This window comes from Bombina bombina, chromosome 2, assembly GCF_027579735.1.
Source record: "Bombina bombina isolate aBomBom1 chromosome 2, aBomBom1.pri, whole genome shotgun sequence".
NCBI lineage: Eukaryota > Metazoa > Chordata > Amphibia > Anura > Bombinatoridae > Bombina > Bombina bombina.
The window spans coordinates 1,405,097,450-1,405,120,153 of record NC_069500.1 but is presented as its reverse complement, the minus strand read 5'-3'; the positions used below and the strand labels follow the sequence as shown (position 1 = coordinate 1,405,120,153).

Genomic DNA, 22,704 nt, shown 5'->3' with positions numbered 1-22,704 from the left:
GTGAAAGTGATTGAGGAGCACAGGTGCGAATGAGTTGCAACAAAAAGGTTTATTTTGAAACGACTTGCATAGTTACAACGCAAATGAGTGAAATAAATACACAAAGGTTAGTGAAAGACTAACCAAAACAAACAGTGTGAGGGGAGAATAGGAACATACTCCCCGGGGCTAATACATGACAGAAAAGAATCTACTGTTAGGAAGCAGACTGCAAAAATAGACAGGTATACGCGTTTCAGCAGATTGCCTTACTCATTACCTGGTTAAAAGTATGTGTATGTGCTCTTTAAAAAGGCTAGTAGACGGCTTCCTATTGGTTACTAGGGACCCACCCCTTGTTGCTAGGTGCAAAAAACAAACCAATCTCGAAGTTCTGTAGATACACAGAAAATCACTACCAGTGTTTACATTGTAACTCCTAAAGTGTTAGTTTGTAACATAATGAACTAATAAACAAATAAACAAATAAACAAACAAACAGACTAACCATTGCTGCATAAATTAAAGGGGCACCAATTTATCTGAGTTATTTTAACTACCTAGATATAGGTGACCAAATGCAGGGAGATACGGATTAAAGTTTATAATCTAGCTATGTCTTGTGTTTCATGGATAATGCGCAGTTCATCAGTTCTCTTTGATTTTAGGTAGAACTTCTGCTTCCATGCACTCTGAAACGTAATATGGAAAATTATATAAGACATGTTATAAAAGACATTATGCAACAAGATACAGATTATTATAAAGCTAGATGAAGAATAGTTATTAAATAGATACAATGTATGCACAGATTGAAAACAACACTAATCAGTCATAGATAAAATTCCAAAAAAGGGGCTCAAAATTCTGGTTATTCCAGTATAAACATGTATCCATTTACAAATAGTAGATACTGCATCAGTAACGATTATGATCTAAATAACCTTGCTAATAGAGTATTGTATGGGAACAAGGGGTTAAGAGGATGATGAAAACAAGTGGGCAATAAGCCATAGCTCCACTTACATAAATCAATCCCAAGGAGTTACTTACTCGGATTTAAATAAGGAGGCCGGAAGAGGGGACCAGGACCTTAAGCTGAAGGAGAAATAAGTACCAACTAGGGAGAATATATTCTCACCAAAAGTTTATTAGGTCATATTCAGAATTTAGGCCTTCAGGGACCCTTGTCCTGAGTTTGAAAATCCAAAATACTTCTCTCTCCCCCAGCCTTCGGTCCCTGTCTTGTCCTCTCTTTAGTGGGGGAACCTTTTCTATGATGGTCCAAGAGAAGGTAGAGGTATCTTTGGCGTGTATACCCGCAAAGTGTTGTACAAGGGGGGTGGATAATACTCCAGCCCTGATATCTGCTAGATGTTCTTTTATTCGGACCCTGGCTTCCCTGGTCGTGAGACCCACATACTGGAGGGAACAGTTCCTACAGCTGATGACATATACCACATAGGTAGATCTGCAGTTGAGACATGTATCTATTTCAAATACTTGGCCAGTTGTTAGCGAATTGAACTGATTTCCTATTGTCACTTTCTCGCATGCCACACAAGTTCGATGGTGGCAGCGAAAAGTGCCCTTACAGCTCAACCATGATGACACATTTTGGCCTTGTTTTTTCAACCTAGTGGGTGCTATTAGGTTACCTATAGTTTTATTCTTCTTGTAGGATACTCTCAGACCTCTCTCTACTACCTCCTTCAATCTGTCATCAGCAGACAACATACAGAAATTTCTTTTGAGGATTTGACAAATGTCATCATATTGTTTAGAGTATTCTGTTAGGAAAGTGATCTTATCATCTGTCCTCTGTTGTGGACTCAGTCTTCCTCTTGAAGCTCTAGAGGGTCCAAGGAGTTTGTCCCTAGGTATACTCTCAACAACATTCCTAGCCTTAGAGATAACTGAATTCCTATAGCCTCTCTCCCTGAGCCTTCTCTCTAGGTCATCAATAGGAAATCAGTTCAATTCGCTAACAACTGGCCAAGTATTTGAAATAGATACATGTCTCAACTGCAGATCTACCTATGTGGTATATGTCATCAGCTGTAGGAACTGTTCCCTCCAGTATGTGGGTCTCACGACCAGGGAAGCCAGGGTCCGAATAAAAGAACATCTAGCAGATATCAGGGCTGGAGTATTATCCACCCCCCTTGTACAACACTTTGCGGGTATACACGCCAAAGATACCTCTACCTTCTCTTGGACCATCATAGAAAAGGTTCCCCCACTAAAGAGAGGACAAGACAGGGACCGAAGGCTGGGGGAGAGAGAAGTATTTTGGATTTTCAAACTCAGGACAAGGGTCCCTGAAGGCCTAAATTCTGAATATGACCTAATAAACTTTTGGTGAGAATATATTCTCCCTAGTTGGTACTTATTTCTCCTTCAGCTTAAGGTCCTGGTCCCCTCTTCCGGCCTCCTTATTTAAATCCGAGTAAGTAACTCCTTGGGATTGATTTATGTAAGTGGAGCTATGGCTTATTGCCCACTTGTTTTCATCATCCTCTTAACCCCTTGTTCCCATACAATACTCTATTAGCAAGGTTATTTAGATCATAATCGTTACTGATGCAGTATCTACTATTTGTAAATGGATACATGTTTATACTGGAATAACCAGAATTTTGAGCCCCTTTTTTGGAATTTTATCTATGACTGATTAGTGTTGTTTTCAATCTGTGCATACATTGTATCTATTTAATAACTATTCTTCATCTAGCTTTATAATAATCTGTATCTTGTTGCATAATGTCTTTTATAACATGTCTTATATAATTTTCCATATTACGTTTCAGAGTGCATGGAAGCAGAAGTTCTACCTAAAATCAAAGAGAACTGATGAACTGCGCATTATCCATGAAACACAAGACATAGCTAGATTATAAACTTTCAACCGTATCTCCCTGCATTTGGTCACCTATATCTAGGTAGTTAAAATAACTCAGATAAATTGGTGCCCCTTTAATTTATGCAGCAATGGTCAGTTTGTTTGTTTATTAGTTCATTATGTTACAAACTAACACTTTAGGAGTTTCAATGTAAACACTGGTAGTGATTTTCTGTGTATCTACAGAACTTCGAGATTGGTTTGTTTTTTGCACCTAGCAACAAGGGGTGGGTCCCTAGTAACCAATAGGAAGCCGTCTACTAGCCTTTTTAAAGAGCACATACACATACTTTTAACCAGGTAATGAGTAAGGCAATCTGCTGAAACGCGTATACCTGTCTATTTTTGCAGTCTGCTTCCTAACAGTAGATTCTTTTCTGTCATGTATTAGCCCCGGGGAGTATGTTCCTATTCTCCCCTCACACTGTTTGTTTTGGTTAGTCTTTCACTAACCTTTGTGTATTTATTTCACTCATTTGCGTTGTAACTATGCAAGTCGTTTCAAAATAAACCTTTTTGTTGCAACTCATTCGCACCTGTGCTCCTCAATCACTTTCACATTGTTTCTATTGGCCTCCCGGAGTGAGCACAGGCAGGAAGTGAGCGCAATATCCTGACCGCACAGCCTGCTCGTTGTTAGGGACGTTTGGTGAGGAGGTGACACACACCGCATTTACAGAGGAAGCTGCCCTGGGAGCTACACGGCACCTTTTACTAGCGGAGACACAAGGCACACGGCAGTAAGCAGCGGACAGAGGATGGTTTCCGGTGGGTAACAGCAGGATCAAAGGTACAAGTTTGCTTCTTATCCCACAGTTCTGCATTTAGCTAATAACGTTGTGAACTTTTGTGTATATATATACCTCTTTACTGGCGGTGTGATAGTTGATAAAGGGCACCGGTCTGACAAGGGAATGGACGGAACCCCACTCCTCCTACTTATAGTGCTCAGGACCGCTCTAAGAGAGCACTGCATATTTGTTAGTTGAATATACCTATACAGTTTATGAGCACACAATTGGTGCTAGCACACCACGCCGAACATTACTCTCCCCCACAGCTATTTCCCTGAAGCATAATTTATGTTTTTCTTCTTAAGTGGGGAGAGTCCACAGCTGCATTCATTACTTTTGGGAAAACAATACCCAAGGACATTCAATGCAAAAAAGGGCGGGTAGACGAGGTGGCCCATTCGAAAGGCACCGCAGCCTGAAATTACCCAAACCAGACAAAGAAAACGTTGTACAGAACAGAAGGACAAAAACTGAAAGGACTAAGTAACTGCCCATCAGTTAAATCCAGCAAGGCCAGATAGAGACTGCTCAAAATCGCTAGATTCCACAGAACACAAAGCCCCCAAAGAGGCAAGTCCGCAGGCTCCAAGCCCATACAATTCCAAATATTCCCAGAAGGGAATAAGAAAGGAAAAGACTCAACAAGAGATCTAAAAGCTCAGCAACTAGGGTAAAAAGGAACCCCAGCAAAAGTCAAGCGCAACTCAAGGTTGCAACAAGACAAAAAATGCATAGAAAAATGAACTCCAACGACCAAACAGAAGGAAGGGAGGAAAAAAAAAAACCTATCCCTATCTGAATGGAAGTCCAAAGGACCATGAAATGTCTCTATGAAACCCCAGAGGGACAAGTCAACTTCAATACCTCACACAGAGTGCAGTCCTCACTCATGAAAGAGCGATTGAGGAAAAAACAGTCACTCCCCAGAACTGCCTAAAATTAGTACCATAAGAACTTATCGTGCTCCAGATTAAGCCCCCGGCTCCAACGCTGAGACACAAGTCTAGTAGACACCAGCCACGAACCTAGCCTATCAGGCTAGAAACTGCACCAGCAACTCCCAAAGAGGGAACCTTCTAAGAAGTGCAGGAACCCACTCCCTCCCAGGCAAAAAGAGGGAAAGCAGGAAAGCATCCCAAACCAAGCAGAGAACAGTGCCCTGCTGAGTAAGAAACTACGCTAAACTCCACCTTATGGAGAGATCAAAAGATCTAAGGAACAAATGCTGTCAAGGCTCAAGCGAGCCCACAGACCTCAGACCATTAAAAGGATAATCAGCAGCTGGATGCGAACCAACAACCCTTGAGTTGCAAAGCCACAAAGCCAACCCTTAGGCTACATGGGCTGCATCATCGAGGCAATGGACCCAGCACCAAAGGACTGGCATGTCCGAAGGCAGGGAAATAAATAATTCCCCGAACCACCCAGGACAATCTCAGTTTCCAAAACCCAAACCCAGTTCCCTTCCTTACAAGAAGGTACACTCCCAGACAAAAGGGAGAACACACTGAAACAACAGTGTTAGCATGATACCAGAATCCGCCCCTAATAACATCGTGTAAGCAAGGTAGAGGGAACCCCCCTCCTCATCAGGTGGATACAGTGGTATACCCCAATCTCCTTAAGGGGAGGGGAATGCAAAAGACAACTGCTCACCCACCCACAGGTACGGAGTGTGCATCATCAAACAGACTGCAAAAACAAAACCGACTGAAGAGGCACCATCTGGCTGCAACAGCCGGCCCAGTAGACAAATAAATAGCCAGCAAGCCCACTTCTATAGTGAAAGTAGCTGTAATAAGAGATCAAACTCCTGCTTGCTATGTAGCTAAACTAACCATCAGGCCATTTCCAAGTCATTGATAGGAGAAGACACAACACTTGAAGGATCAAGCAGATGTTTCAGGACTGTAAAGATTGAAGAACTCAGGATCCAACTAGGAGTTTCCGTCAGATATCCTAGACCAGGTCCAGAAAAAAAAAGGCACCTGGAAACTGGAGCTGGCCCAAACTAGGAACCCCTAAGAAACCATAGGAACACCTCATACGGAGAACCCTAGGAGATGCAATCTCAGCCACATCCAAAAGTCCTAGAACACTGGACGTTCCTTTAGCATCCAAGAGACAGAGAATATAACTCCTCAAGATTTGAGGCATAATACCCCCAAGACCAACAGCTAAGAAGCTGACAAGAAATAGCACACCTTTGTAACAGAGTCTGCAATATAGTCTCCAAACGATCCATCTCGATCAACCTCTCAGTAACCCCCCTAGACCAAGGGAGAAAACGATGAACAAGCATCGATATCACAGGAAACAACATATCAAACCGATATGTCATAATAAAGGGTAGTTCTATGACAAAAAGGAGACCAACGCATTCTCCAGAGCCCCCAAAAACATGGGAGCAGACGAGAAGTGGCATGAGGAAGAAAATAGGCCGAAAATGCCCGAACTTCCAGAACCGATGACCCTACAACCATCGCCAGAAAGGGAAAAAGGAAGCCTAAGTCACCTTGATCCCTTAGGAAGAGGTACCAAGGTCAAAAACCTCAAAAAACAGCAGGCCAAAAAGAATACCATAGGGTATATAAAAATCTGCCCCAACCTGGTACTCCAGATGTTTAAGGAGTCATCTAAACCTCCAGTCCAATTGGGAATTAAGGATTCTAGCTCCGAGGTCAAAGAACCTTCGGAACCCTTCATAGCAGGATCTGCTTCTGGAAATCCAGCAACAATCAGGAACAGGACCAAGAGGAGTGAGTACAAACCCCTTGATGCCCCTCGCAAAAAGAATCAACGAGAACCAGCCTGATGTCGATGCACGAAAAGGCCTCCTCTCTTAGTCCCGTCAAGGGCAGAGTCTCAAAACAAAAATAATTAAACTCGCATGGTTTTCCTCTCCATGGAAATCCCTATCCCAAGGGGAAGATTTATCCATTCTGAAGGAGGAATCATAGCATAATGAACTTCTCATGTGAGAGAGCAACTGACCACCCAACCAGGTCAGCCAGATACAACAGCACCACGTGGATGGTTTAGACCTTATGGAACAGAAACCAGCGCCTGACCAGGAACAACCTGCTACAGAGGGCACTCCTGAACTGAATCAGGTCACAGAAAACTCGAAACTCCAGTAGGGATCAACAAAGAATCTATATAACTATGTAACTAACACCTTAACATGCAACTTCCGCAGAAGTATCCAAGCAACCACAAAATCGCTAGTATCAAATTCCAGAGATGAGATGTTTCCCAACAGGGAAACTATAACAAACATGAACTTCCAAAAACAAACATGAACTTCCAAAAACAAAACAAATACATCCTAAGCGGCACTCGCAGGTGAACGCCCAAGAAAAATGGGTACACAAACAGGACCAGCCAATCAGAGACCCCAATCTCCCGAAGCTCAGAACTGGAATAAGATACCCAAAGAAAAGGAGAAAAGGACAATGAGATTAACATCATCCCCCCACGTCTAACCCAGCTTGCCGTCCAGCACGGAAGACCGAGGACCCCTCACCCATCAGGACTGGGTTCCTCCAGCACTGCCAAAACATGCCACAGTAGGACACAAAGGCGCGCCAGTCTATAATGAAAAGCAAGACTTACCTCTGCCGGGGGAACTGAAGACCCCGACCCAAGCATTGGACCCCAGAAGCATCAGAGGAAACCACTTCCCCAGAAGGCTGATCTGACCCAGACGATCCCTCGCCTGATGATCCCTGGTTGACGGAACATGGACAGTATCTCATCAGCATCTTCCTTCCTGGAAGATGTAAATGCGCCATTGCCATAGATATGGCCACGCAGAACTGTGCCGTAGCCTCTGGAGGAAACAAGCTGCCTTACGGAGAAGGGGTAACGGCATTAGCCAAAGAAAGATATAGGGCACTCGCCTCCTGGGATATGGGGTCCCCAGGGGCAGATGGCTCAATGGACTCTAAGTTCCCTATTTCGGGAGAAAAAAGTACTCTAAAGTGGCATGCGGAACATAACTGATGGGCATGGATAACCTGGGCCATATCATACTCTTCGCAAGAAGTAGAATCTGAATCAGAGACATCCGTCTCCAAAAAGTCAGAATCCTCCATAACTAGGATAGAAATTATGGATAGAAAAAATAAAAACGGCACCTTACACCTCCGATGGATGGGGCACTCACCACCTCCTATGACCCAGAAAACTAGTGAAACAGACTCTCTCTGTCGCCGTGCGTCAGGAATACGGAAGTGGAAGACTAGAAATGTGACCACGCCTGCTCACAAGGTACACCATGCAGGCCAAAGAAAAGCGTGCCAAAGCCACAAGGGCCGCGCAACCTGACAAAAAAGACCAATATGTTCCGATATAGCCACATATTAGCAAATATAATCACATAACAAACATGATTAAAGTCCCCCCTGTTCAATAACCCCCCTCAGGAGATATTAACCCTCGATTCCATAAGATAAAGGAGTCCCACTGAGACCCACTGAGTAAAATGAAACAATCTTACCTTAAATCTACACAGTGGAACAGGAACACGGCCCTTCAAGTGTGACAGATAGTAGCCTCGCTTCTGACATGGACTTGAGTGAACAAAGCAGGCAGCGAAAATTGTCAACGCTGATTGCTAAGGAGCTGTTAATATGAGTTTGGGATGGTTTCACAGAAAGACTCTCCCTGCATCTCCGGACTCTAACTTTCATCCATGCTCTCACTGAGAGGCTGACAGGACTACTTAAAACTCCTAGTCCCATGCCGAAGAGTACTACCCTCCATAAGAGACTATCTTTAATCTTCCGATACTTCTCTGCCAACCTCCTGTGAGGCAAAGAATAACTGGGGGATGAGGGAAGTGGGGGAGGTATTTAAGCCTTTGGCTGGGGTGTCTTTGCCTCCTCCTGGTGGCCAGGTTCGGAATTCCCAAAAGTAAAGAATGCAGCTGTGGACTCTCCCCGTTTAAGAAGAAAAGAAAGTTTAATTTTAACTTCCGTGTCCTGTTAAACAATGTCTGTTTCTTACCTATTTCTATTGGGACTTTTTGCACTAATAGACATTATTATTATTGTTTGCAAATGTCACACTGGCAATATCACTCTTGTTGGTGGTCTCAGTAAATATCCCCTCCATATACATTATTGTGGATATCCTGTGCTGGCCAAGCCCCTTATCCTTCTGAAACGGCAGTTAATAGCCATATAGACCTGTCATATCTAATCATTCATAGCATCTCTTGCGTTTTCAGATCAGTAAAAGGCACAAAGAACAGATGTGGGAAAAATATATATTTTCTAATTTTCTATGTAACAAATATTAAAAGGAACTATTTATTTGACATATCAGCATTAAATACCTGCATTGGAAAAAAATCAGTTTACAAATAAATGTTTCAAAACCATTTAAACTGTAATTTTTGAATTGTTTTGCACTCAAGAGACACACTCTGTCTATTTATCTTATCTCCTCTGCTGAGGCCAATCAAAGACAGATATAAATGAGTTCCTGTACTGATAAAGCAATAATTACTGGATCCTACAGAATGCACTCGCCTCACAGGAGGAGGTAAAAATCAAGTTAATGAGACAATGTTTCAAGCAGCCAATAAGAAAGTACTGTATTCAAAACAGCTGCATGAACACCCTTCTCAAATGGGTGTGTCTCTCTCTTACCCTCTATGGGGGGGTTGATTTCTGAAGCTGCCTCTTATTTGTGTAGCTTTTCTATACTGCAGTACTGGCATTTTTAGTATAGGAGGCAAAGGCAGCTATTTCACATGACAAAATAAAGGATTTGATTTGATTTCCTGTGGTTGGGCTTTTCTGTTTCAATAACATTTTATTCTGCAATGTCCCTTTAAAGAAATGGAAAATCAGACACAATAAATAATGAAAATACATTGCATATTTGTATGTCCCTTTATTATAAATGTACGATAATTCTGGAATGTAAGCTTTAATATAAACACATTTATATACAAGCTGCACTGTATCCTTGGCTGTTACAGCAGAGTTGACTTTAGTACAATCTCTCTGACGCCGCTGCATATTGTTTTACATAAATGTTTGTCATATTTCTCACATATTGCTGTATTACTAATGTCACTAGCGCTTCATCACATGTACCCCACACAAAAAGAGTTTGCTCTGTTTCCTACAAATTAATTAAAATACACGTCCTTAGTTGTGAGGTTGTGTTTCTCAGATTACAAAAAATAAAAAAATAAAAACTCAATTCCCTAAGCAAGATACCCTTTATCCCCTTCAGGACGCAGGTAAATGTCCATAATAAAAATGTAAACATCTGTGCAGACAGAATGTCACATGATCGTCACTGTGATCACGTGACTCCAAATGGCGCTGATTGGCTCCTGGGGGACAGACTGCGTTGCTAATTACGTCCCCTAGTTAGATCCACTGCAGTTTTTACAAGAAGGGGAGAAGGACGCCGCAAATGTTAGGACGTTCCATGCCGTCCAAACGGCATTATACCCCAGCGCTTTTGGGATGGCATGGAATGTCCTAACGGCATCTAGGGGATAAAGTGAGAGTACACACTTGAGATAGGTATATAAAATATATATAAATAATGAAACAACTTTGCAATATATGTTCATTGTTTATTTTGCACCCCTTTCATTTCATTTAACTCTGACTTTGAAATGCACCTGCTGACTTCTCAAAGCTAGCCCTGCTACATATCTGTCCCTAATTGGCTTCAACTGATAACAAATGCAAAATCATGCACTTTATACTAATTTCATGTCAGTGACTAGCCTTGTTGTCTGCAGACTAAAGCTCAGATTGGCTTCTCCAATCAAGATAAATGCTGGGTGGAGTTTGGCCATTAAAAAAATATTTGCAGTTAAAGGGATGTTAATTTTTTTATAAACATTTAGACTTGGCTTATATGTTATTTTTTATCAACACAATAGAAATGCCTTACAATTACAAGGTGTTTACTGTCCCTTTAAGGGCAACACAATTATGTCCCTTAAGCAGACTATTTTAACTATAACTATATAAATGTACATTTATTCTAATACATTATAAACATTTGTTTTCACTGGCTAATAAGGACAATTCCCACAACTAGTTTTTATTGAGCTGGTAAAGCGTGGAAATTGCTGGTGACAATAAGATTCTCCATAGACTTTAAAGGGATAGTAAAGTCCAAATTAAACTTGCATGATTCAGATAGGGCATGTTATTTTAAACAACTTTCTAATTTACTTTTATCATCAAATTTGCTTTGTACTCTTGGTATTCTTAGTTGAAAGCTAAACCTAGGTGGGCTCATATGCTAATCTTCTTATCTGAATGCATTTGATAGTTTTTCACAGCTAGAGGACGTTAGTTCATGTGTTTCTTATGCACGTGGATCACTGATAGCCTGAAATGCAAGTCTGTCAAAAGATCTTAGATAAGGAGGCAGTCTGCAGAGGCTTAGATACAATGCAATTACAGAGGTAAAAGTATATTTTTATAATGGTGTTGGTTATGCAAAACTGGGAACTGGTAAATAAAATGATTATCTATATTTATAAACAATTACATTTTTGGTGTTTACTGTCCCTTTAATGAAGATAAGTGATTTTATCACCAGTTTCCACAATTCGCCCCCTGAAGGGCTACTAGGCCTTAGTTGGTGGACACTTACTCACCTCCACAAGTATAAAACACAAACAGGTAGATTACAAGTTGTGCGTTCGTGTTTTAATACTGAAAAATGGTAATTTCAGCGTTAAAACAGTAACGCAGCCATTACAAGTCTTGTCGGTATAGCTGTACCGCAGACCTTTTAACCTGTAACGCAGCGTCAGACCCGACATCGCCGCCACTAATAAAATGTATTAACCCTTATTCCGCCACTCCCCGACATTGTCACCACTATAATAAAGTTATTAACCCCTAAACCGCCACCCTCCCACATCGCAAACACTATCGCCAAGATTTAGAGTTTTGCGGCCAAAGGGGTGCGTTAGCTACGCGTGCTTTTTTCTGGCCGTACCTTTTAAATACCGCTGGTATTTAGAGTTCACAGAATGGCTGGGTTTTCAGTGCGTTAGGCTCCAAAAAGGGAGCGTAGAGCATAATTTAACGCCACTGCAACTCTCGATACCAGCGGTGCTTACAGACGCGGCCAGCTTCAAAAACGTGCTTGTGCACGATTTCCCCATAGAAAACAATGGGGCTGTTTGAGCTGAAAAAAAACCTAACACCTGCAAAACAGCCGCGTTCAGCTCCTAACGCAACCCCATTGTTTCCTATGGGGAAACACTTCCTAAGTCTGCACCTAACACCCTAACATGTACCCTGAGTCTAAACACCCCTAACCTTACACTTATTAACCCCTAATCTGCCGCCCCCGCTATCGCTGACCCCTGCATATTATTTTTAACCCCTAATCTGCCGCTCCGTACACCCCCGCCACCTACGTTATCCCTATGTACCCCTAATCTGCTGCCCTAACATCGCCGACCCCTATATTATATTTATTAACCCCTAATCTGCCGCCCCCAACGTCGCCTCCACCTAACTACACTTATTAACCCCTAATCTGCCGACCGGACCTGAGCGCTACAATAATAAATGTATTAACCCCTAATCCGCCTCACTCCCGCCTCAATAACCCTATAATAAATAGTATTAACCCCTAATCTGCCCTCCCTAACATTGCCGACACCTAACTTCAAGTATTAACCCCTAATCTGCCGACAGGAGCTCACCGCTACTCTAATAAATTTATTAACCCCTAAAGCTAAGTCTAACTTTAACCCTAACACCCCCCCTAAATTAAATATAATTTAAATCTAACGAAATAAATTAACTCTTATTAAATAACTTATTCCTATTTAAAGCTAAATACTTACCTATAAAATAAACCCTAATATAGCTACAATATAAATTATAATTATATTGTAGCTATTTTAGGATTAATATTTATTTTACAGGCAACTTTGTAATTATATTAACCAGGTACAATAGCTATTAAATAGTTAATAACTATTTAATAGTTACCTAGTTAAAATAATTACAAAATTACATGTAAAATAAATCCTAACCTAAGTTACAATTAAACCTAACACTACACTATCAATAAATTAATTAAATAAAATACCTACAATTATCTACAATTAAACCTAACACTACACTATCAATAAATAAATTAAATTAAATACCTACAAATAAATACAATTAAATAAACTAACGAAAGTACAAAAAATAAAAAAGAACTAAGTTACAAAAAATAAAAAAATATTTACAAACATTAGAAAAAATTACAACAATTTTAAACTAATTACACCTACTCTAAGCCCCCTAATAAAATAACAAAGACCCCCAAAATAAAAAAATGCCCTACCCTATTCTAAATTACAAAAGTTCAAAGCTCTTTTACCTTACAAGCCCTTAAAAGGGCCCTTTGCGGGGCATGCCCCAAAGAATTCAGCTCTTTTGCCTGTAAAAAAAAAACATACAATACCCCCCCCCAACATTACAACCCACCACCCACATACCCCTAATCTAACCCAAACCCCCCTTAAATAAACCTAACACTAAGCCCCTGAAGATCTTCCTACCTTATCTTCACCTCACCGGGTTCACCGATCGGTCCAGAAGAGGGTCCGAAGTCTTGATCCAAGCGGCGGCTGAAAAACTCCATCATCGGGCTGAAGTCGGAAGTCCATCATCGGGATGAAGTCTTCTATCAAGCCGCATCTTCAATCTTCTTTCTTCCGGAGCGGAGCCATCTTCTTCCCAGCCGACGCGGATCCAACCTCTTTAAGCAACGCCTACTAGCCGAATGACGGTTCCTTTAAATGACGTCATCCAAGATGGCGTCCCTCGAATTCCGATTGGCTGATAGGATTCTATCAGCCAATCGGAATTAAGGTAGGAAAATTCTGATTGGCTGATGGAATCAGCCAATCAGAATCAAGTTCAATCCGATTGGCTGATCCAATCAGCCAATCAGATTGAGCTCGCATTCTATTGGCTGTTCCGATCTTGGATGACGTCATTTAAAGGAACCGTCATTTGGCTAGTAGGCGTTACTTGAAGAGGTTGGATCCGCGTCGGCTGGGAAGAAGATGGCTCCGCTCCGCTCCGGAAGAAAGAAGATTGAAGATGCGGCTTGATAGAAGACTTCATCCCGATGATGGACTTCCGACTTCAGCCCGATGATGGAGTTCTTCAGCCGCCGCTTGGATCAAGACTTCGGACCCTCTTCTGGACCGATCGGTGAACCCGGTGAGGTGAAGATAAGGTAGGAAGATCTTCAGGGGCTTAGTGTTAGGTTTATTTAAGGGGGGTTTGGGTTAGATTAGGGGTATGTGGGTGGTGGGTTGTAATGTTGGGGGGGGTATTGTATGTTTTTTTTTTACAGGCAAAAGAGCTGAATTCTTTGGGGCATGCCCCCCTAAAGGGCCCTTTTAAGGGCTGGTAAGGTAAAAGAGCTTTGAACTTTTGTAATTTAGAATAGGGTAGGGCATTTTTTTATTTTGGGGGTCTTTGTTATTTTATTAGGGGGCTTAGAGTAGGTGTAATTAGTTTAAAATTGTTGTAATTTTTTTCTAATGTTTGTAAATATTTTTTTATTTTTTGTAACTTAGTTCTTTTTTATTTTTTGTACTTTAGTTAGTTTATTTAATTGTATTTATTTGTAGGAATTGTATTTAATTTATTTATTGATAGTGTAGTGTTAGGTTTAATTGTAGATAATTGTAGGTATTTTATTTAATTTATTTATTGATAGTGTAGTGTTAGGTTTAATTGTAGATAATTGTAGGTATTTTATTTAATTAATTTATTGATAGTGTAGTGTTAGGTTTAATTGTAACTTAGGTTAGGATTTATTTTACATGTAATTTTGTAATTATTTTAACTAGGTAACTATTAAATAGTTATTAACTATTTAATAGCTATTGTACCTGGTTAATATAATTACAAAGTTGCCTGTAAAATAAATATTAATCCTAAAATAGCTACAATATAATTATAATTTATATTGTAGCTATATTAGGGTTTATTTTATAGGTAAGTATTTAGCTTTAAATAGGAATAAGTTATTTAATAAGAGTTAATTTATTTCGTTAGATAAAAATTATATTTAACTTAGGGGGGTGTTAGGGTTAGGGTTAGAATTAGCTTTAGGGGTTAATACATTTATTAGAATAGTGGTGAGCTCCAGTCGGCAGATTAGGGGTTAATGTTTGAAGTTAGGTGTCGGCGATGTTAGGGAGGGCAGATTAGGGGTTAATACTATTTATTATAGGGTTATTGAGGCGGGAGTGAGGCGGATTAGGGGTTAATAACTTTATTATAATAGCGGCGCGGTCCGGTCGGCAGATTAGGGGTTAATAAGTGTAGGCAGGTGGAGGCGACGTTGAGGGGGGAAGATTAGGGGTTAATAAATATAATATAGGGGTCGGCGGTGTTAGGGGCAGCAGATTAGGGGTTCATAGGGATAACGTAGGTGGCAGCGGCGTGCGGTCGGCAGATTAGGGGTTAAAAAATTTTAATAGAGTGGCGGCGATGTGGGGGGACCTCGGTTTAGGGGTACATAGGTAGTTTATGGGTGTTAGTGTACTTTAGAGCACAGTAGTTAAGAGCTTTATAAACCGGCGTTAGCCCAGAAAGCTCTTAACTACTGACTTTTTTCTGCGGCTGGAGTTTTGTCGTTAGATTTCTAACGCTCACTTCAGCCACGACTCTAAATACCGGCGTTAGAAAGATCCCATTGAAAAGATAGGATACGCAATTGACGTAAGGGGATCTGCGGTATGGAAAAGTCGCGGCTGGAAAGTGAGCGTTAGACCCTTTCCTGACTGACTCTAAATACCAGAGGGCGGTAAAAACCAGCGTTAGGAGCCTCTAACTCTGGTTTTGACGGCTACCGCCCAACTCTAAATCTAGCCGTATATAAATATTATTAACCCCTAATCTGCCGTCTGCTCACATCGCCCCCACTATACAAAAGTTATTACCCCTATTCCGCCGCTCCTCGACACCACCACCACTATAACGCCCCCCTAACTTTATATTAAAATTACAATTTCCCTTTCTTAAATTAAATTAAAACTTACCTGTCAAATTAAAAAAAACTAAGTTTAAACTAACAATTAAACTAATATAACTATTAAACTAAAATTAAACTACCAATTAAATAAAACTAAAATACACATAAAAAAATCCTAACACTACTATAAAACTTACAAAGTATCTAATTACAAAAAAATACTAAATTACAAAAAATACCAAACACTAAATTACGAAAAATAACAAACAAAATTATCAAAAATAAAAAAAGAATTACACCTAATCTAATAGCCCACCCAAAATAAAATAAAAACCTAACACAATAAACTACGAAAAGCCTTTAAAATGGCCTTTTGTAGGGCATTGCCCTAAGTTAAACACCTCAAACACCTCTTTTACCTGTAAAAAAAAAAATACAAAGACCCCCAACAGTAAAACCCACCACCCAACCAACAAAAACCTAAGATACCCATTGCCCTGAAAAGGGCATTTGTATGAGCATTGCCCTTAAAAGGGCATTTAGCTCTTTTGCATTGCCCTGACAAGGGCATTTAGCTTTTAATAAAAGCCTAAACCCTAAACTAAAAACCCACCCAAAAAAGTTTAAAAAATCCTAACACTAACCCCCGAAGATCCACTTACAGTTCCTGAAGTCCGGACATCCAGGCGGCGAGAGGTCTTCATCCAGGCCAATACAAATTAGGGCTGCTAAAATCCTATTGGCTGTTCAAATCAGCCAATAGGATTTAAGCAGCTCTCATTCTTTTGACTGTTTAGAATGTAATTTTAGTGTTTTTTATTTTTTGTAATGTTAGGTTTTAGTGTAAGGCAGCTTAGGTTTTATTTCACAGGTAAGTTTGTATTTATTTTAACTAGGTAGTTAGTAAATAGTTAATAACTACTTACTAACTAGTTTACCTAGTTAAAATAAATACAAACTTACCTGTGAAATAAAAATAAACCCTAAGCTAGCTACAATGTAACTATTAGTTATATTGTAGCTAGCTTAGGTTTTATTTCACAGGTAAGTTTGTATTTAGTTTTAAATAGGTATTATTTAGTTAATAATTGTAACTTTATTCAGCTCTATTTTAATTATGTTAAAGTTAGGGGTTGTTAGGTTTAGGGTCAGGGTTAGGTTTAGGGGTTAATAGTTTAATTTAGGTTGTTGCGATGTGGGGGGCTGGCAGTTTAGGGGTTAATAGGTTTATTTAGTGGTGGCGATGTCGGGGAGCGGTGGAATAGGGGTTAATCGATGTATTATAGTGTGGGAGATGTTGGCGTGCAGGAGAATAGGGGTTAATAACTTTAGTATAGTGGCGGCGATATCGGGAGCGGCAGATTAGGGGTTAATAGATTTATTTAGGTGGTGGCGATATCGGGAGCGGCAGGTTAGGGGTTAATAACATTATGTAGGTGTCGGTGATGTCGGGGTGGCAGATTAGGGGTGTTTAGACTCAGGGTTTATGTTAGGGAGGTTTAAACATTACTTTTTTTCCCCCCATAGACATCAATGGGGCTGCGTTACGGAGCTTTTCATTCTGCGATTGCAGGTGTTAGTTTTTTTCTAACCCGCTCTCCCCAATGATGTCTATGGGGAAAGCGTGCACGAGCATGTCAAAACAGCGCTTGTATTTTGTGCGGTATGGAGCTCAACGCCACCATATCGCACGCACAAGCCGGATGTTTAAAAACTTGTAATGGCTGCGCTATGGAGGGTTGAAATAACGCAACTTTTGTTGCGTTCGTTAAAAACCCTCTAACGTGCATAACTCGTAATCTACCTGAAAGTAATTTGATTCTGAACAGGGAAAAAAATCATTTTCCAAATAACATAAAACTGTAAAATATTTTAATTACGTTTAGTTAAAAAAACAAAAAAACTATGCATTATACTTTTCTTATTCATTTTCACGTTTCCTATTTTATTTAACTTTGAAAACAAGCCTAACCCTGTCACATATCTGGCTCTAATTGGCTGGCTCAGCAGAGGTGATAAGACACTGTAAAATAATGTAAGTTTTGACAACTAAATGACAGGGGTAAACCGTGCATTCTCCAGTAAAAAGTTTGATTTGGCTCCTCCAAATAAGACAAGTGGTGTGTGAAGTATGTCCATTAAAACAATTTATAAGGACAGAAAGTCAAAATTAAATTTCATACTTCCCATTTTACTTTTATTATCTAATTTGCTTTGTTCTCTAGGTATTCTTTGTTGTAAAACATAGATATGTAGGCTCAAGAGCAGCAATGCACGACTGGGAGCTAGCTGCTAATTGGTGGCTGCACATACATGCCTCTTGTCATTTGTTCTCTCAATGTGTTCAGCTAGCTCCCACTCCCAGTAGTGCACTGCTGCTCCTTGAACAAATGATAACAAGAGAAAAAAACAAATTTGATAATAGAAGTAAATGGGAAAGTTATTTAAAGTTGCATGCTCTGAATCATGAAAGGAAAAAATAGTTTCATGCCCCTTTAAGTAAGAATTTTGTTAATTTATTCACAAAGTGTTCACATCCAGCTGGTATGGTAAGAGTTGTTGTTTTTTTATTTAGATTAAGGAAGAAACTACAGCCTAAGCCTTAAATAGCTCTTCTGATGATTTGAAACTATGATAATTTATTAATCCTAAGAGCTTCCTTAACAAAACAAAATATGGAAGTAGCAATGTGTGGTCAGGTGTGAGAATATTATAGCGAATATTACCATAGCCTTGAGAGTATTAGTTCTTCCTTTATCTTATTATATGAAGCTCACTCATTCTACATCCTTAAAGGGACAGTAATTACAATACACATTGATTAGAATATACTAAGTAATTGTAAAGCAAATTCATACATTAACACCCTGCTTTCTACAACTGATTTTCAATAGCCAATCTGCACCCACCAATTGCCATATTTGAATAAGCTAATCAGGATTTGTTACTAGAGTAGACACTGCAAGCCATTGCCATTTTGTTAGCAAGAGTTTAGTTGTTTTGCAGTTTTTTATCTGAAATTCTCTGCTAAGACCAATAAAGGGCAGATATGTGGCAGGGTAAGTCTTGTGAATTTTGCCATGTGTAGAACTACCAACTGCCCTCGACCTGCAGGTGACTGGATACAGGTGGTAGATGGTTAGTCACTAAATGGTCCCACCACAAAGCTCTACCTTAGGCTACTAACAATGACACATCATATAATATATACCCCAGCTTATCAGTAATTGTATCCCCTTTAGATGCCAGTAACAAACATTATTTTACCTCTTTTGCTGCCAGTAACACACATACATGTTTTTACCCTAGTGGCTAAATGTAACACACAGAGCACTGTTTAAAACCCAGTGGGCTGCCATTGCTCAATGTCACTATTGTCTGTCAATGTCACTATTGTCTGTATTATATTTGTTATGCACACACATAGGAGACCTTAAAATTCAGCTGCCAGATAGAAAACTTATAAAAATGGACATTTAAGTGTCCAGTACTTTTGTATACATTTTACAGGACAACCTGCCGAAATACTTGACCGTCCAGTTAAATACTTGGCAACCCTTTGTGCAATTCCAATTCTTAAAGGGACAGTAAATTAAATATTTTGCTCTCCTATAAAATTTGAATTATGCATAATTTAAAAAAAAAGCAATGTATTTTCATTAATTATTTTGGCTATCTTGTTTCATAATTTAACACTAAAATTGTAATTGTTTCCACTCCCCCAATGGAATGCAGAATGCTGACGCTCATACATGATGCACAGTGATTGGTGGCAGGAGTTTGCTTATATCAGAAAGCAAAACAATGTATTTTTTAAGAAAATGAGCTTTACATTTATTGAAAATATTTATTTTGCATGTAAAACTTTCTGCATAGCAGTAAATCATTTCTTATTCATAATTTTAAAAAATCAACATAAAAGTTATTGTTTAAAAAGATAGATAATGCGTTTTTTTACTATTCCCCAGCTTTGCACAGAAAAATATGGTTATATTAACATACTTTATAACCTTTAAACCTCTATATGTCTGTCTCTTTCTAAGCCCCATGATCACATGCTTTTGTATTTGCTTTTAACATCAGGGGAGTACTAGTTCATGTGAGCCATATAGATAACATTGTGCTAACGCCCGTGGATTCTAACAACACAGCACTAATTGGCTTAAATGCAAGTCAATAGAATGGATAATAAAGGGATTATCTATCTTTTAAAGCAATAAAACAATTGAGTTGACTGTCCCTTTAAATTACAGGAAAGGGAGCAAAACAAATAGTTAAACTGTGTATTGCAAATTTGTTTTACTACAAATAATTAAAGGGACACAAGGCCCAACATTTTTTTCTCTCATAATTCAGACAGAGTGTAAAATAAAAAAAACTTTCTAATGTGAAACCTTTATAAAATTGTACACTCTATCTGAATTATCAAGAAACATTTAAAGGGATATGAAACCCAATCCTTTTTTTCAGGATTCAGACAACATATGATTTTTTTTATTTTTTTATTCTAATTTACTTCTATAATCAATTTTTCTCCGTTCCCTTGGTATCTTTTGTTGAAAAGCAGGAATGTATGCTTAGGAGCCGGCCCATTTATTTATGGAGCACTATATATATATACAGTATATATATATATAGCAGCAGTATTGCTAGAATGTTATCACTTTGCAAGAGCACTAGAGGGAAGCACTATATATATATATATACAGTATATATATATATGGCAGCAGTATTGCTAGATTGTTATCACTTTGCAAGAGCACTAGAGGGCAGCACTATATATATACAGTATATATATATATATATATATAGCAGCAGTATTGCTAGAATGTTATCACTTTGCAAGAGCACTAGAGGGCAGCACTATATATATACAGTATATATATATATGGCAGCAGTATTGCTAGATTGTTATCACTTTGCAAGAGCACTAGAGGGCAGCACTATATATATATACAGTATATATATATATGGCAGCAGTATTGCTAGAATGTTACCCATTTGCAAGAGCACTAGAGGGCAGCACTATATATATACAGTATATATATATATATGGCAGCAGTATTGCTAGAATGTTACCCATTTGCAAGAGCACTAGAGGGCAGCACTATATATATATATACAGTATATATAAGGCAGCAGTATTGCTAGAATGTTACCCATTTGCAAGAGCACTAGAGGGCAGCACTATATATATACAGTATATATATATATATATATGGCAGCAGTATTGCTAGATTGTTATCACTTTGCAAGAGCACTAGAGGGCAGCACTATATATATACAGTATATATATATATATATATATATAGCAGCAGTATTGCTAGAATGTTATCACTTTGCAAGAGCACTAGAGGGCAGCACTATATATATATACAGTATATATATATATGGCAGCAGTATTGCTAGAATGTTACCCATTTGCAAGAGCACTAGAGGGCAGCACTATATATATATACAGTATATATATATATGGCAGCAGTATTGCTAGAATGTTACCCATTTGCAAGAGCACTAGAGGGCAGCACTATATATATACAGTATATATATATATGGCAGCAGTATTGCTAGAATGTTACCCATTTGCAAGAGCACTAGAGGGCAGCACTATATATATATATACAGTATATATAAGGCAGCAGTATTGCTAGAATGTTACCCATTTGCAAGAGCACTAGAGGGCAGCACTATATATATATATACAGTATATATAAGGCAGCAGTATTGCTAGAATGTTACCCATTTGCAAGAGCACTAGAGGGCAGCACTATATATATATATACAGTATATATAAGGCAGCAGTATTGCTAGAATGTTACCCATTTGCAAGAGCACTAGAGGGCAGCACTATATATATATACAGTATATATATATATGGCAGCAGTATTGCTAGATTGTTATCACTTTGCAAGAGCACTAGAGGGCAGCACTATATATATATATACAGTATATATATATATATGGCAGCAGTATTGCTAGATTGTTATCACTTTGCAAGAGCACTAGAGGGCAGCACTATATATATATACAGTATATATATATATAGCAGCAGTATTGCTAGATTGTTATCACTTTGCAAGAGCACTAGAGGGCAGCACTATATATATATACAGTATATATATATATAGCAGCAGTATTGCTAGATTGTTATCACTTTGCAAGAGCACTAGAGGGCAGCACTATATATATATACAGTATATATATATATAGCAGCAGTATTGCTAGAATGTTATCACTTTGCAAGAGCACTAGAGGGCAGCACTATATATATACAGTATATATATATATGGCAGCAGTATTGCTAGATTGTTATCACTTTGCAAGAGCACTAGAGGGCAGCACTATATATATATACAGTATATATATATATGGCAGCAGTATTGCTAGAATGTTACCCATTTGCAAGAGCACTAGAGGGCAGCACTATATATATACAGTATATATATATATGGCAGCAGTATTGCTAGAATGTTACCCATTTGCAAGAGCACTAGAGGGCAGCACTATATATATATATACAGTATATATAAGGCAGCAGTATTGCTAGAATGTTACCCATTTGCAAGAGCACTAGAGGGCAGCACTATATATATATATACAGTATATATAAGGCAGCAGTATTGCTAGAATGTTACCCATTTGCAAGAGCACTAGAGGGCAGCACTATATATATATATACAGTATATATAAGGCAGCAGTATTGCTAGAATGTTACCCATTTGCAAGAGCACTAGAGGGCAGCACTATATATATATACAGTATATATAAGGCAGCAGTATTGCTAGAATGTTACCCATTTGCAAGAGCACTAGAGGGCAGCACTATATATATATACAGTATATATAAGGCAGCAGTATTGCTAGAATGTTACCCATTTGCAAGAGCACTAGAGGGCAGCACTATATATATATGTACAATATATATATATATATATATATATATATATCAGCAGTATTGCTAGAATGTTACCCATTTGCAAGAGCACTAGAGGGCAGCACTATATATATATATACAGTATATATATAT

General features: G+C 38.9%; 1 protein-coding gene across 9 annotated transcripts in view; it reads right to left on the bottom strand.

The window, feature by feature from the left end:
• Nucleotides 1–22,704, bottom strand: part of DYSF (dysferlin) — a 780,712-nt gene that overhangs the window by 526,420 nt on the left and 231,588 nt on the right. The window lies entirely within an intron of this gene.